This window comes from Podarcis cretensis (genome assembly GCF_951804945.1).
Source record: "Podarcis cretensis genome assembly, chromosome: 1".
NCBI lineage: Eukaryota > Metazoa > Chordata > Lepidosauria > Squamata > Lacertidae > Podarcis > Podarcis cretensis.
The window spans coordinates 107,692,911-107,706,033 of NC_137170.1; the positions used below are offsets into that span (position 1 = coordinate 107,692,911).

General features: G+C 42.5%; 1 long non-coding RNA gene across 1 annotated transcript; it reads left to right on the top strand.

The window, feature by feature from the left end:
• Positions 1-756: 756 nt before the first annotated feature.
• On the top strand, positions 757-7,042 carry LOC307220443. Its single transcript, XR_013840880.1, has 3 exons — positions 757-1,254; positions 2,058-2,163; positions 6,541-7,042. It is a non-coding gene; the product is annotated as an uncharacterized lncRNA (long non-coding RNA).
• Positions 7,043-13,123: the final 6,081 nt, after the last annotated feature.

A 13,123-nucleotide genomic window follows, 5' to 3' on the forward strand; every position in this document is an offset into this window, starting at 1 on the left:
CGTAAGCAGGTACTCGCTTGGTGTTAATTAAGGATCAGGCAGACTCAGCAATGGAGAATAAGAAGGTGAAGTTTATTGCCAGGCAATAAGGACACAGTTTGGAATCTCTTCCAAAAGGAACTGGGACCCCGATTGACAGAAATCCAGAGGTCTTTATACCTGAGCAGATCACAGCAAATCATAGATCATGAGACAACCATGAGACAGTCACGATATTGCCAGCGAAAATTAGCCAATTAGCAAGCTTCTTGCCATGCTACCAGCTCCTGGTCAAGCACTGGTCAAGCAGTGAGTTCTAGTTCTGCTTTCCGATGATTGCAGTGATGCTCTGTCTAACCTCTCCCCTAGTTATGACAGGACAGGGAGTTTGGAGATTTTTTGGTTTTGCTCTTCCTGTTCTGTGGATTAATTTAGCCTGTATCTGAGGGGATTTTGTACCAGAATCTCTGATTCACGTCTTCTCCTTGTCCAGGGTACACTGATGTTTGTAGGGGAAAGGTCGGCTCCTAATTTTGCTGTTTCAAGCAGTATGCAGTTAGCTAAGGCACAGCTTCCCTTTGATTCAAAATGGATTATAAAATACTGTAAGCCCTGATTATGTGTGAGCATATATGAATATATTGATTACTGATAACTGATTATATGAATAGCATAGGGGTAGCCCTTCTTCCTTGCCTCAGAACCACTGTCGATGCCACCACTGCCCCTTCCCCCCACCCCACCCTCAACACACCCACTTACCCTCAGCACTGCTTCTGAAAAGGAGATGTGTGTAGGGGCTAAGATGATAAATGAGGGTTGAGGCCACAGGTAGTAGAATAGAGCAGCAATGTCTTTTAAGATTTCTATTGATTTAAGAACAATTTCTATGCAAGAAAAACCCCAAAAAACCTTAATAAGATTTGCAACCAAAGACAATTAAAATATCAGCAAGTGAAAGAAATTAAAAATTGGGTAAGTATAAAACACACATTGCTGCAGGAAACAAATTGAAGCTAAAGCAGATTGCATTTATTTGTTTTTTCCAGAAATCAGAGGGAGTCAGTAGAGGGAGCCAATAGAAGCTTTTGCTACTGGAATAAAGAGGCAAGGTGTAAGTGGTGGGTGGAACTAGGCCCACATTTTATTCAAAACTGTTATCTACAGGGAAAATGAGAAGAGCAGAAAGCTATCTTTGACCTTAGGAGAGCCAAACCCTGCCCATTCCACGGACTGTGACAAGGCATAGCCCCAAAGCCTGGTCCCCACTGCATGGTGAGTAGGGAGACCTTCCTGCCCTATTTCCTCACAGGCCCCACAACTCTGGGTGGGCATGGCAGGCAAGCCCCAATAACCTTTTCTATCCAGGCCTCACAACCCAGAACAGTTGGCCTCTGGAAACACTCTTCACCTTCAAAGGCACCCAAGCGTGCTCGCCTGTTGCTTTATCTAACCTGGTCCTTTCCTGCCCTGCACACCACCCAAAAACGCAGGTTTGGGGGCACCACACAAGATCATGGACCCTAAAAAACGCTCTTCCCGGGGTGAGATCTCACCCGAAATCGGGCTAGAGCAAGGCACCCCAAATGGCCACTGTACTCTTGTGGGGTGGGGGTGGGGAGACGCCATGTCCCAGTTTTCCCAGGGCAGTTGAGAAGTATGGCTGACAGAAACAGACGTCCTAAAGGGAGTTCCATAGCCTGAGTGCTGCTACCAGGAAAACTTCGCCGAGCACAGCTCTTAAAATGGTAGCACATGGTGCAGAGTCTCAAATTTTGGAGACTGCGCTCAAGAGGAAATTTCAACAGGTGTCACCTGTACTTAATGAAATTCCCCCTTCTGCAGTGCAGATGCCCTGTTCTGCTTTTCACCCAGCCAGCCACCTGTTCCTTATTTCAAAGCATGCTTCCTTGATCAAGAACACTACCTCGAAATATTAACTGTGGTGCAGCAATGATGGGATCTTTGTCCCTCATGAAAGGCAGACATCTACTTTCCAATGCCGCCAGCTTTGCAGCACATTGATTAACTCTTCCATTAAAATGAATGGGTCTTAACTCTTCTATTAAACTAAATAGGTATTCAAAGGTGCTTCGTTTTGCCTGCAACGTGTCCCTGGGGATGTCAAAGGTTGAGGGCAGCGTGGAGTATACAATTGCAAGTCTGAATGCAAGCGAAAACAAGGTAATAGCAAACTATACTTCGGGGATGAAACTGCATAAGGCTCCACTGGAAACAACCCTACATCATCAGAGCTGACAGGTGATAATTTTCATTATACTCCACATCTCCAGCAAAGAGACAATACAAGAGCATTATCCTCTAATATCAGCAGCTAAACCATGGTAAAAGCCAAATGAGATGTAACACTAGATGTTTGTGATAAAGATTTCTGTGTTTTAGGGTTTGTTTGGTTTTAAAAAAATAAAAAATAAATAGAATAATAGCAGCCATGGGGGAGGGCAGGGGGAAATCAGGGCCATAACTTGCGAAGAAAGCCTTAACCCTTTCCTCTGCCCCACCACCAACTGTTTTCCTGATTAAAATCACATAGACACGCTCGTGACATGAAGCTGCTTATTTTCCCTCCAGGGAAAAAAATGTATAGGTATGATATCAGTGCCTGTAAGGTATACACACAGGGCAGCTTGAATGGGAAAAATCAGGAAAATTGAGCAGATAGTGCCATGGTCCTGGAACAGATTACAATTCCTGCAACCGCTATCTTTTTTTCCTTTTCTTTTTTTTAGGGAAATACTAATCATGTACTTCCCACATCATATCTAGTTAAACCCTAAAAGAGAAAAACAAATAGTGTTAGTATCAGCTGGGTAATTACAGGCAAGCTCTCAAATACCTGCTTTTCATTATCCATTAATAAGGCATCTTTTACATTCCCCTCCTCACTTCTGTATCATTCTTGAACTGTGCCGATAAATAGACAGGGCTGTGTCTCTCTGCAAAGTGGACTCATTCCTCCTATGTAGCTGGAGCTCCTCAACAGAAATCATGCAGTTTTAAAAGCAGATTGAACGGAGACAAAATGTGCGTCTCGCCTAACGCTGTATGTTTATTGGCCCAACGAACTCCTGTTCAGAAAATTGCTTGCATTCTGAACAGAAAGATATCTGCCCACCTCTGCAGCCCAGTTCACAGATACAGAGCTCAGTCTGTGATGCTGAGTTTCAGGTTTTGCAGAAGGCAACAAATGGTGATATCTAATACAAATGTATGTAAGGGAGGCTCTTTTCGGTATATACTGAATGCAATGTATATTGTATTTTAAAAATGCAAAGGAAAATGCACACATATTGCTATAGCTGAAAGGCACCTTTATTTATTTTTGAAATGTGTGGGTTGCCTTTCAGCATCACTTATACCCAGGGAATGCAGCAACATTAAAAGCAAAGAGCCAAAGCAAAAAATAAAAAAGCATTAAAACAGCAGCTCTTTAAAAAAAAAAAAAACCTATAAAATTGCAGCAGTTGCATAACCACCTAAATATTCAGACAGAATATCCTGGAGAAATAAACAGGTTTTCATGTGAGGCATTCCAAAAGCAAGGTGCCACAAGTGAAAAGGCATTTTCTATTTCTGGTACCTTTTTTTTACTCAGTTGTAGAATGCTGACACTTCTCGTCTCCATTTTTCTACGCCCTGCCCTCCCTGCCCTCAACTGATGGCACTGGGCAGCCATAGCCACTGACTCATCATCAAAGATGCTGCATATCCAACTGCATACCGTAAAGTATGAAGGCTATTATAAAAAACATAAACACTTCATATTCTAAAAAGTCCTATTTCTGAAAGAAGTAGTAATTGCTATCCATTTTCAAATTGGAAGTTTGCAGTTTTATTGATTTTTTCAACACTTTGTTATAGTCTCAAGGAATTCGGCCTAGTAGTCTAAAGTCTAATATACATCAAATTCTCAAGACTATGGCAGATTTTAGTGATCATAATTATGTTTTGTTTTCTAAAAACAATTAACGCCCAGTGAGCAAAGCTCTAGATGAGAGCTTGTCAAACCTGTTATGTTTTATTTTTCTAAAAACACAAATTAATGCCCAGTAATCAAAACTTTAGGTGTAAACTTGTCAAAAACTGCCTCTCCTAATGATGAGGGAAAGGGCCTTTGCTCAGCCATATAACCAATAGGAACAACAGAATCTGACTTATACCAACTGAGGCCATTGGTCCATGTTATCTTAGTGTTGTCTATACCAGTGGTTTTCAACCAGTGTACCGTGGCACCCTGGGGTGCCTTGAATGATGGCTGCAGGCAACAATGACCTCTGTCCCTCTGTCCTTCCCTCCTCTTCTGATGCCTTCTTGTGTCTCTGCCTCCCAAAGGCTTGTAAAGCTACAGTGGTACCTTGGGTTACAAACACCTCAGGTTACAAACACTTCGACTTACAGATTCTGCTTACCTCGGGTTAAGAACTTTACCTCAGGATGAGAACAGAAATCGCACGGCGGCAGTGGGAGGCCCCATTAGCTAAAGTGGTACCTCAGGTTAAGAACAGTTTCAGGTTAACAACGGACCTCCGTAACAAATTAAGTTTGTAACCAGAGGTACCACTGTACTTGTTGCGGAAGCCTTGGCTACTAACTCCACATATGAATGGTGCCTCTAGAGCTGGCCAGGGGGTGCTGGTTGCCAGGAGCTGAGGCAGCCTTGGGGAAGGAAAGCAAGCAGGTGAGGAAGCCCAGACAGCCAGTTTGCTGTTGGGAATGGACAGACAAGTCCCAGGCCCCTTGTGGGGCAGTGTGAGAAGGCACCTCTCTTTGGGGCAGGAGGGCAGCTCAAAGACCAGGGGCTGCAGCAGTGGCTGCCCAGATGACTCCCAAGGAGAGGAGGCTGAGGGAACACTCCGCAAGGGTGGGTATTCAAAAAAGGTGAGAGGCTGCCAGCTCTGCAGGCAAGGGGTGACATAACTGAGCTCCTGAGCTCCAGAGGGTTGCCACAGAAAGATATAGTTGGTCAAGGGTACCGTGGACTCAAAAAGGTTCAAAACTTCTGGCCTATACTGATTGGCAGCTGCTTTCCTTGGTTTCAAGTGTCTCCTAGCCCTGCCCAAATGCCAGGGATTGAGCTGGGGACCTTTTGCATGCAAAGCATGTGCTCTACTACTGAAAAGCTTCATTTTTGCAAGCCTCAACACACGAGATCTACGGTAGCAAGACTGGGGGCAAAAACTCTGGCAGGGCTTTGGAAAGTCAGTGCCCTTAAAAGCAGACATTACTGATGAACCAATAGTTCAGCTCTGTATAAGGTAGCTTCACCACAGACAATTTCAGAAGGGATGCATCCAAGTCTACCAATGGCTATTAGTATGCCCATGTGCAGTCTCCAACTGAATACCAACTGCTAGGGAGCAATAGCAAGGTGGACTGTTCTCTTTCTGACCCATTTCTGGGCTTCCTGGATACAGCGTGTAGACTAATTTGGGAAGAAGGTTACTCAGTTCAGTGAGCCTTTGCTCTAATGTTCTCATGCTATGTTCTAAGTTGTGAGAGTCTCTCCCTCAAATATGGGTATACCCAAGGAGGACTACCTGAAACACCATCACTGCTGCAAATCTTACATGCCTGATTCTCTCGCATCCTTTCACAGAAGCCTCTTTTTAATGTAACATGGCTAGCTTGGATGCATAACCATTTGCCCCAGGACTGTAAAGCATCTATTTGTCAGCACATTTGAAGCCGGCTGTCTCTCAAATGCTGGCAGCGGCCACAGCTAATCGATATGCATATTCACCAGCAAAACTGACTAGTACATCTGTTCTGTGAAAAAACCTACATTCTGCCTGTAGTACAATCAGTGTAATTAAAAATTAACATGCATTAATTGTTAGAGCTGATGTAAACAGCTGATGTTCCACTTAGGCTTGTCTTCTGTACATATCATTAGGCAAAGCCAAATATTGTTTAAGGCCACTCTTACAAAAAAGAAAAAAGATAGAAAACTAATTTCAACTAAACCAATTTGCAAGGGAGTGCAAGGTACAATGAAACAGCCGAGGTAATTATTAGGCTAAAGGACTAACAGAAAGAAAAAATACTCAGAACACGTTTGTTTGAATCTCATTCTAGTAAATGTATTTAGGCACAGTATGAAATATAATTTGATCTACATGTGCGCAATGAACATTATGCTTCAAGGAATGGGATATGCAGAATGGCACAGCTGAACCAAAATTAGAACTCGTCATTTGAGATACAGGGAAGCAAATAACTTAGAAAATGCATCATTCCTAACGTTGGTGGTAGACAATACTCTCAAGAGAAATCAAGGTAGGATGTGCAATTCTAAAGGGTTTGTTAATGCCCCAGGTGTGTCTGCACAGCTCCCATCGATGCCGACAGGAGAGACATCTCCAGCCGAGCTGGCAGGAAAATATGCTGCTTAAAAGTTTGCTTCTTGTCATTTTTTTTTTTAAAAAAAACCATATATAATTGTTATTTAAATGTCATTGCAAAAATTATGTTTCTGCTTTGTGTAAAACAGCAAAACAACAACAGCACTCTAGCAAGTCTACCTTGTCCTGCATATTTCAGAATTCATGCCTCAGATCTGTGTGGCAAAGTTATAGATTGCCTGGGGGATGTCAGCTGCTTCTACCCGCAGGCTCTCCTCTGCTCGGAGATGCAATGCTACGGTAGGTGCCCACACTGTCAGTCTCACACCACTTTCTTGGTTTAAGTGAAAACTGGAGCTTAAGGATTCTGCCAGGTAAATGGAGAGCACTGTAAAAGTGTCTTCTGTGCAAGTGAAGCCACCCCTCCCGTGATGATAGTGTCTTTGCAAAGCATTTGTGCCTGGAGGAGCAGGGGACAGGGGACAATAAATCGTACGCCGTGACATTTATTACTTATAGTGAAACTAAGAAGCACATTCCAACTTCTGCAAAGAGGGTACACTAAGCAACAGCCGTTGCATTTCTGAGGGACAGGAAGCACAAATAAACAGATAGTGATTACAAGTTAATGTGTATGTTCTTTATCAGTCTTACTTTGTAAGTCTAACCTGATTTTTTATAAATGAAGTGGTGATTTTGATACGATAGCTGCATCAGTAGCAAAAAAACACACTTGGTGATTTAATTTTAAATGGTAGGTAACCTTCTGTAAATAAACGAGATAACTTTTTATTTGGTTGTTTAAAATATATTTAATTGCATTTCTTTGCACCTGCAGCATTTATACATGCCACCCAATAACTACTTTTTTTGAGAGGCTCCAACATAAATTTGTGAACACATACAAAAATTAAGGACTTGAAGGGAAATTGCAAATGAACTAGAAATAGGCATCTCTCCCCCCCCCCTTCCCAATCTACTACACCAATTATGAATGGGTCCAATTAAAATGGATTGATTGGGAAGGCCTCTGCTAGAGTTTTGGAATTAATCTAATTTAAATCTGATCCATGCAGACCTGATGAAACCTCTAGAATCTGTCATGCTCCCAAATGTTTATATTACTGTATTACTAGTATAGCGTACTGTCTATAGTGTGAGACTTACACCTGGCGCGAGAGAGGTTCAAATTGGCATTCAGCCACAATGTTTAGTGGGCAGCCTTGGGAAAGTCACTCCCTATCCACTAGCCTTTACAAGGTTTTACAGGGCTTTTGTGAAGACAGAAGGATAGAACCACCCCAAAAAGAGGCACGAGAACATGAGAGAGCATGGCACCCAAAATGGTCACCATGATCTGACACAAAAAATGGGATGTCCCGTATTTTTCTGGCCACTTGGGAGGTTATGCATTTAACAGAGGGCCACAAAAATCAATGCTGAGAGTTCATTCCATTGGCATTCCAAAATCTAGACACTAGCCTTACAGGAATGCATTCCATGATCTTCACCCTTCCCCCAGTTCTGTGTCACAACACCCCAGCAATCATAAAACCACAAAGATGTCTCAAGATGACTGGTGTACTTATGGTCTTCACAGGTTTGTTTTTAATTAGACCGTTCATATCTGTCTAACTTTTCTTTAAATAAAAAGCAGCAGCAGAACCCCGATGGAAATGTTTCTATATGGCTCCCTACTCATTTTGAAATCACAGTAAATGCTCATGAGCACTGCTGCTGAGCTGTTTCATATCAATATCAATCTAGTAATGCAGCAAATGAGTTCTGATTTGTGCTATTTAATGTCCTAATGGCTTGACTAGTTAGGTAGATAATTACACTGTATGATTTATCCAACCCATTTATAAATATTTATAATAATGGATAGATTAACCTTTGGGATTTCTTTCTTGAAACCCTATTGGTTGCGTCAGGATCACTTGGCCAAAAGTAGAGTGAGTAGCTGCCTGCAAATGAGCAACAGTGCAGATACTGGGAAGGCTTTTCAGCACAACATCCTTCCTGTAGCATCCTGAAAGTTTACGCAAAGATGGCGTCACAGCACTTTACCTTTGGTGCGATTCAACAACCTCAATCTACTCTCTCTTCCCCCTGAAAGCCCCAAACACATTTTCAAAAAGGATGTGTAGCCACCATGTCCAGTTGTATGTGTGTTAATGTTTTTCACTCAGTCATTAGTACTCCAAACAGCAGCATTCTATATATACAAAGCAACCAATGTAGGACAATTTACTATTACTTAGCAAATGTTACATCAAATTGTAAGACCACCTTGCAATTTGAATTATTAGAAATACTTGAAGGTCCATGACATTGCTGTTGTTGTTGTTGTTGTTGTTGTTGTTGTTGTTGTTGTTGTTGTTGTTGTTTGTACCCCAAACAGAATTAAAAGCACAATAAAACATTACACATTAAAGGCTTCCCTATACAGGGCTGCCGTCAGATGTCTTCTAAAGGTTATATAGTTACTTCTAAAGGTTATATAGTTACAGTCCTTGACATCTGATAGGAGGACGTTCCACAGGGAGGGTGCCACTACCTAGAAGGCCCACTTATTTCATTGGTGGATAGACATGGGATAAGGCTGAACAATTACTGCTGGAAACTACCAATTTCTAAAGAGATGGGCAGGATCTATAGAAATGCCAAAGACACCAGCCTTGAAGGTCCATGCTAAAAAAGTATTGTCCATATTTATTTTTATGTTACCTTATCAGAAGCCACCCACCCCATGACCAGTGCTTGGAATGAACTAGTTCAGTTGAACAAAGTTCAACTGAACTAGTTCAAAATATTCTGAACTATACCAAAAAGTAGTTCCCATAATTGTCAAATTTACTAAAGATGAACTACATTCAGATTGGGAGCAGTACTTTGAATAATTTCTAGTTCATATTCATATACATCCCACCCCACCCCACCCCACCCCTGGCGCTGGCAACAAAAGGTCCAGACTCTCAGCTTTCATTTTTCAAAATAGCAACACATCAATAAAGAAAGCAAAATGTGGAGGCAATGTTCTAAGGCTAATTGGGCAGATATAGAGGTAGTGCTGCTGCTAAGGACGCTTAGTCACTTAATGACTGTTGCTAAGTGATCCGAAGGAAGGAATGTGAGGCATTTCCAGTACATTCTCTGTTGAAGAGATTTGCCGTCTTCCAACAGGAGCAGCTTGAAGTGAGAAGTACAGGTGTGGCTTTACTGGACCTTGATTACTGCTCAGACACAGTGGTGGACCGGAACCAGGGCCAACAAGTCAAAACTCAATCTTGACACCATTGTGGGTTGCACCATTCCTGGGTCTGGGAATTAGGCAGGGTACCTGTTCTGGACCTCCTCTGAAGGTGCAGGAATGTAATCTGGGGGGGGGATCTTGGGTGCAGCTTAACAGCTAAGAGCACCTTTTACCAGCTTCAGCTAATGCCATTTCTGGGCAGGGATAATGCCATTTCTGGGCAGGGATAGCCTAACCATTGTGGCCCAGGCAATGGTAACTTAAGCTTGGATTATTGCAATGCACTGGTTTCCAATTTGCTTCTGAGCCAAATTTCAGATGCTTCTGTTGGCACATAATACCCTACAGTGGAGGACCTACACCACTCAGGAATTAGCTATCTGAAGGAACACCTGCTCCCATATGTATATACCTGCCTGTTGGTATACCCATCTGTAGAAGGTTTTACTATCCTGCAGAGCTCAGACTGTAGGGGGAACTGAAGGAGATTACTGAGAGTTGTCCTGTCCTGTATAATACAGGATTGTCACATATTTCAATGTAAAAAACTGTATTCCGTATTTTGTCCTGTATTTCAGGTCCCACCCACACCTCTCTTTCTCTGCTCCAGGTTAGGAATCCTCTCCAAATGCATGTGTTTGAAAAGATGTATGAAAGGCCATGTATTTAAGGTCTGGTTAGCCAAGCACACAGATAGACTTATAAAGTCATGTGTATGTGTGTGACAAATTCCAGAGGGGCTATCCTGTTAGGCTGAAATAGATTGTAATGGGTTAATTTGAAGTTGCTTCAGCACCAGATTGGGGGGGGGGGAATTGCCCCCCAACTCCCCTGCCCCACCCTGTCCTGTCCTGTATTTTGGCAGAACAAAGTTGGCAACCCTAATTACTCTGGTTTACTGACTAATTTTTAGAATTATTTAATTATACAATGTCTTCAGCTTAACAAGAAGGTCAAGGTGGATACAGTCTCCAACCACTTTATACAGAAGGCCACACACTTGGAAATGTTCCACCGCTGTGCTGTTCTTTCTCCTCAATACTTTCCACCCCCAAGAGTCATATTCCAACTGGCAATTCCAACTGCATTTACCTGCATGTGATGATTCAGCTGAAATTTTGGCAGCACTCAGTGATTAGTCTTTCTTGAAGGAATAATGAATCCCGTTAGACTCAGAAGGGTGGTTAAAACAACATGATGTCCACCCCATATATACATCTTACTCAGATACATACTCTCACACAAGGCCTAAACTTACAGTACAGTGGTACCTCAGGTTAAGTACTTAATTCATTCCGGAGGTCCGTTCTTAACCTGAAACTGTTCTTAACCTGAAGCACCACTGTAGCTAATGGGGCCTCCTGCTGCTTCTGCACCGCCAGAGCACGATTTCTGTTCTCATCTTGAAGCAAAGTTCTTAACCCAACGTACTATTTCTGGGTTGGCGGAGTCTGTAACCTGAAGCGTATGTAACCTGAAGCGTATGTAACCTGAGGTACCACTGTACTGGTTAGAGAGAATGCAAGGGTGCAAAAAAGACGCAAATTATGAATGCATTTATCATTTATTCTCTTTTTTATAATAATTTTTTATTCGTTTTCCAAACATTTTTATACAATCAACTCATATTAACTCTCACATTCATCAATTTTTGACTTCCCTCAGTTTCTCTGCAAATCTTTCATTAAAATTTCTATTGTTAACGCATTTCTGAACTTATTATTGCCTTTAACCATTCCTCTTTCTTTCTCCTACTTTCTTTTTTACAATATTTCTTAATTTTTCACAGAGACTCTTCAAAACCAACAAGCGTTGTCTGTGCATCACATATGCTTTTCAGATAATCTGTAAATTTCCCCCAGTCCTCGATAAACTTTTGGTCTTTCTGATATCGAATCTTCCCAGTCAATTTATCCAGTTCAGCATATTCAGTCAGTTTCATTCTCCATTCTTCCACAGTTGGAATTTCTTCCTGCTTCCATCTTTGCATCAGAAGTATTCTTGCAGCTGTTACAGCGTATTGGAAAAGTTTACAATCTTTTCTATTAATTTCATTACCTACTAATCCTAGTAAGAAGGCTTCTGGTTTTCTAACAAATGTATATCTCAACATCTTTTTCAATTCCTTATATATCATTTCCCAGAAGCCTTTCACCTTTTTGCATTCCCACCACATATGATAGAAAGTTCCTTCTTTTTCTTTACATTTCCAACACTTGTTACATGTTTTATACATTTTAGCTAATTTAACTGGCGTTATGTACCATCTATATACCATTTTCATTACATTTTCCTTCAACGTGGTACACGCTGTAAATTTTAACCTTTCATTCCATAATTTCGTATAATCATCTGTCAGAGCTGCCCCTAGGTCCCAGCTCACAGAGGACCAACGCGAGGCTGTCATTATGTACAAAAGTCTTTATTGAGGTTCAGTTTCCATTTCAAAGCCGCCGCGCGCAGCTCTACGTCTTAACCCTAGACCGGCGAAGTACCGTCTGAGTCTCCTCCCCTATGACACCAGTTTAAGATCCTAGCCCTGCTCCACCTTTTACGCTGCTCTCTCCTCCTCTGGGTCCTCCTGCCCGCTGGGGCATTGCCCTTTCTGGACTCTTCCGACGCTGAGTCGCTTAGCTCCTCCCCCTGCCTCCTGCGGGCTTTAGGACCCGGTTCCCAATCCTCATTCTCTGCTGTCCCGCGCTCCTGTACATTTGAACTTGCCTCTCGCGCCAACCCAGTGACCTTCCTCCTGACCGTTACACTACTTCTGTCACTGCTTCCCTCTTCCGGGATACTGGCCGGATCTGACCTCCCCTCCGTTGTCTGACTCTCTGATGGAGGTGTGGTCAGCCCTGCCTTATCTTCTCTCCCTGGTGGGGAATGCACTGGCCCCGATCCTTGGGACTCTTCCCCCCCACTCTGCTCTGGTGGGGAAGCTGGTCCTGATTTCCAACTACTGCTCTGGGAGTCCCTGCTGCCCCCTTGCTCCTGGGGCATTCCCCTTGGGAACCCCCTACCCCTGGCCACTGGCGCCCCCTTCTGTGAATCTTCCGATTCGCTGGAGAGGCTCATGGAATCCCTCGGTCCACTGTCCTCTTCTCCTACGCTCCCCTCGGATTCTTCCCCTTCGCTCTCCATCTCCTCTCTTCCCTGTGCCTCTGCTCCTGAATATAATATTGTATATTATAACCAAAGTCTCTAGCCCAATGTATCATTACTGATTTCACCTCTTCATCTTTTGTATGCCATTCGAACAACATTCTATACATTTTAGACAAATTTTTATACTCATTATTCAATACCTCTGTTTGAAATTTTGATTCTTTTCCTTCATGCATTTATCATTTATTCTCAATGGATAAAAAGGAGCACGTGAAGACTAAGTGAGATTTGTGGTCTTTTAAAATAAATAAATCCTTGGGGAGCAAAAAGCATGCAATGTGGCTATATTTTCTGATAAACCATTTAATAAAATATGCCATTCCCAGTACAAATAATTACTTTTGACTTTCCCTCATCTTACTGC